The 4454-nt window shown below is 34.3% G+C and overlaps 1 long non-coding RNA gene across 1 annotated transcript; it reads left to right on the forward strand.

The window, feature by feature from the left end:
- The first annotated feature begins 1799 nt into the window (after positions 1–1799).
- On the forward strand, positions 1800–2413 carry LOC127843048 (uncharacterized). The gene is made up of 2 exons (XR_008032066.1): positions 1800–2033; positions 2196–2413. It is a non-coding gene; the product is annotated as an uncharacterized LOC127843048 (long non-coding RNA).
- The last annotated feature ends 2041 nt before the right edge of the window (positions 2414–4454 follow it).

Raw genomic sequence — 4454 nt, forward strand, 5'->3', positions numbered from 1 at the left:
TTCGATTCGTGAAGATAAGCGAAACACATGTTAACACTGTTTTGAAAAGTAGAACGGAAGTAACATAACTACATTCAGAATGTAATACGCTTATTTTGATTGGTTGAAATATATGAATTATCCAATCAGTTACGGCGTTTTATTAAAAGTTCATTGAACGTTTAATTTTGTTGTCCCGGACGGTAAACAAAGAAAATGCCATCCAAAAAGTTTTTCAAAATTGATCCTCAACATTTTAAACTCGCTCAGTGTGTAGATATTTATCGATAACGCAGCCTCGATGTAAAACATGTGGTTCAATGTGAAGAATAAACGGCGGATAACACATTTTGTGTTCGTCTGTTGTGAGCGCAGACAGTTATATTGTAAAGCGATGTTATTATAATTTTCTGGATTAATTGATCATTGTTGTTTTTTCTAAAGTGACAACTAAAAATGAGCAAGTTCTGAAATAAATAGCTTTTTTTTTTGTATACGATACATACATAAAAGTGATGCAGATCGTCCTATGTAACGTAGAATGTAAGTACATATCACAACACACTTCTGCTGTTCATACTGCAGGATGTGAGAGGGGTTTTTATGTACAGAATAAGGTCTTGACCAAATTCAGGAACAGTTTAACTGTAGGAAACCAAGACAAACTTATGAGAGTGAAGTTGTGCAATTGTGTCAGGGATGAATTTATGGAAAAAGCTCTCCCTGTTTGAAGAAAAAACAAGGCGAGAAGGCTATACACCTTAAATACAGAACGAGTGTTGTTACACTAAATATTTATTGAAGGTTTAAACCTTTTGACCAAAGAAGATATTGTCTTTTGTCACACTGTTTGAAAGGGATAATTTTGACCAAAAAATTATTAACACTAGTCCTCCAATTTATTAAAACTCTAGTCAGTCCAAATTGTTAAATAAGTTAAAAGTTCTCTGTTTAAGATGATATATGTTTCACTGTTTGTTATTTAAAGTAAAACAAATAAAGATTTGACTTTCTATTAGCTTATTTCGTTTTTTAGCTGTTAAATTGCATAAAAGAGCCCCTGGCTAAGGCGTATCATGTTAAGTAGATTATTTGTAACGAATTTACAAATACACAATCTGGGACCCATTGTTTTTAGTTTTGACCCATTGATTCAAAATATGCCAGTCCCAGGGACTCATTGATGTAGTTTTCAAAATGAATCACTGATATTGTGTTTTTTTGTGATAGCCAGCGGAATTTTTTTTTTTCACATTTTGTATTTCAGTGAGTGACTTATCATCCCAGAATGTGCTGCGCAGGTTTCAGGACATGTGCAAGAGAAGAAAGTGTTTGCTGGTTTTATGCTAGTTGTGTGTGTGTGTAGTCATAGTGTTGTTTTATTACCTTTTCTTTACTAGGGCACCCAAATGAGATCACTCTTTAAATGCATGAATGATTTATTTATTTGCTCAAATGATTGTTGATTTGTAGAACATATGACATATTGTTTTGCTGTATACATGAAGTAAATGTTGTATTAAAATACATATTTTGTATGTAAACTTTGAGATTTTGTGTAGGACATATGACATATTGCTCTCTGAGATGTTGTGTAAGATATGATATGACATATTACTCTTTGAGATGTTGTTTAGAACATTTGACATATTACTCTGCTGTATACATGAAGTAAATGTTGTATTAGAATACATGTTTTGTATTTATTAATCGTTGAAATATTGTGTTTAAATGCATAGTGTTGTAGTGACAGTACAATTTAAGAAATAAATGTTAACATACATGTATCTTTTAATTTGTTGCTTTTTAACCAGGTTTTTTAACCAGGTTTTCCGAAGGAAAAAACTGGTTATTAGATTGGCGAATGCGGGCGGGCTGGCTGGCTGGCGGGCTGGCTGGTTGGCTGGCTGGCTGGCTGGCTGGCGGGCTGGCGGAATAAGCTTGTCCGGGCCATAACTATGTCGTTCATTGTCAGATTTTAAAATCATTTGGCACATTTGTTCACCATCATTGGACGGTGTGTCGCGCGAAATAATTACGTCGATATCTCCAAGGTCAAGGTCACACTTTGAGTTCAAAGGTCAAAAATGGCCATAAATGAGCTTGTCCGAGCCATAACTATGTCGTTCATCGTCAGATTTTAAAATCATTTGGCACATTTGTTCACCATCATTGGACGGTGTGTCGCGCAAAATAATTACGTCGATATCTCCAAGGTCAAGGTCACACTTTGAGTTCAAAGGTCAAAAATGGCCATAAATGAGCTTGTCCTGGCCATAACTATGTCATTCATTGTGAGATTTTAAAATCATTTGGCACATTTGTTCACCATCATGGGACGGTGTGTCCCACGAAAGAATCACGTCAATATCTCCAATGTCAAGGTCGCCACGACTAAAAATAGATTTAAAAAAAAAAAAAAAAACTTACAAAGGGGGTTGATTTTTTTTGGTCATTTCAAAAGTTCAGTTTGAGTTTTCTCCCTTTATCAGATTTTTTTTTCACAATGAAAACCTGGTTTTGTGACAATTTTGTCCCTTGTTATATATTATATCTCAGTAATTTGCTTAAATTGCAAAAAATCATTGACTCTCCTGCGTTATTATTAGGACTCTCAAAAGTTTGATTTTGACTCTTGAAAATATGGTCCCAAGAGTCCTTGACTCTTGAGATTTGAGGTCTAAGGAAAGCCCTGCAATATAATTGCAACATTACTTGCGAAAAATAATCTTAAACATTTATGATGATAAATACCTTTAAGAATTTCATAAACACAACCATATGTCTACGCAATTTTTCAGAAGTGTAAAGAATACAGTGCATTATGGGACACAGCTTTTATTGGACGAGCAAATTTAAATTTAGATTGAATGCAATATGATCATGTACAAAAAATGTATTATTGCATCATTTAACGCAGTCATGTAAGGCCACGACTTTTATATTTCTTGGTTTACAAAACCGCCGACCCTAATTTTTGGAAAATGGGAAAAAAAATAAAATCGGAAAATCGTCTTTTTTTATATATTTTATTCCCGACCGCACTGAAAAACGAGCGAAACGAGAAAAAAAAACGATCCGGTTTGAGTACGGTTGCGAATAAAATCAAGTAAGTACAATCAACGATTGGTTCACATATATTACAGAGATCGGGATATTTTTCAATGTGACACAGTATGTACCAGTCCTTTTATGGGCACTTCTCAAAATTTATTTAATTACAGACAATAGGAAAATCACCGTCAGTAAAATGTCGACCGCATCAAAATTTATTTCCGAGTCTGTGACGCAACTATATTGTTTAACATGTTTATTATATTAAACATACCCGATATTATAGTAGATAAAAAGTATTACCTTGCAATTTGATAATTAGTATAAATAATCCAATAAAACACTGCCATTATTTACGATATATGTGTTAAGGAATTTTGTAAACACGTCCGCCATAGTTTATAGGAACTGTACAGAAAGTTTGGAAATCGGAACAAATCGGTATATCTCGGAAAATCATTGATAAATGTATTTGTCGTTTTAATGCTTAGGGCCGAGTAATTTCGGCAAATCGGAACTCAACTTGCGTATTTAAAATACTAGCTCAATTAACCGTTAAACTCCGCCTCCGTTCTCTGCAAAAGATTCGAAGGCGGAGCTATGCACGTGCTATTATTAAATTGGAGGATTGCAATTGAGAAACAAACGCACGATTGGTTCGGCATGTTGATTGCTAGACAAAGGAAGCCAATTTTGTTGGCGCGAAATTTGTCGCTTTATTGCTTCAGACAGCAAGCGGCTTTCCTTTGATGACGTCAAACTGTCAATTCGCACAGACTGCACATTTTCGGAAGACTTTAACTAGCTTCTTGTTAACAATTCCAGTAAAAACACTTGCTAACATTAAACTTTGGATTGAATTATCAAAATAAAGCAAAAGCCAAGTTGACAAATATGATTGTATTAATTCGCGTCAGTTTAATAAAGACGTGTTGCGTTGTAAATCAACGAGTTTTCATGACAACAACAACTTTAACAAACATTACCGCGACGACGCGGGGATCGATCTACCTCGATTTTTTTCATGGACGATGTCATTAGTCCAATAAGAGCAAACACATACTTTGTGTATGAGTAGTTTATCTTATATAAGATTAATGCAACGGGCATCGCATTGCGTAATGGTGCGCATCGAATTACGGAAATGAAGCGCAGTTTTTCGTTTTAATGGGAGAAGAACGCATGTCATTTAATGGAGTGTTTAAAATTGCCTGATGTTAAAAAAGGTGCTTTTAGGTGACTCATTTCATTTGAAGATATAGATGTGTTTCATTGCATAATTAGATTTTTCGTCTCTGTGTTAAGGTTATAAAAGATATGATGTCTTTGTTCTGATGTTATTAGTATTAACTTATTTTTCCAATGTTTTTTTTTTTCGACCGCCCGATGGACCATTTTCAAAATTATTTTTGTAAACCAAT

The sequence above is a fragment of the Dreissena polymorpha genome, chromosome 8, assembly GCF_020536995.1.
Source record: "Dreissena polymorpha isolate Duluth1 chromosome 8, UMN_Dpol_1.0, whole genome shotgun sequence".
NCBI classification, from domain to species: domain Eukaryota; kingdom Metazoa; phylum Mollusca; class Bivalvia; order Myida; family Dreissenidae; genus Dreissena; species Dreissena polymorpha.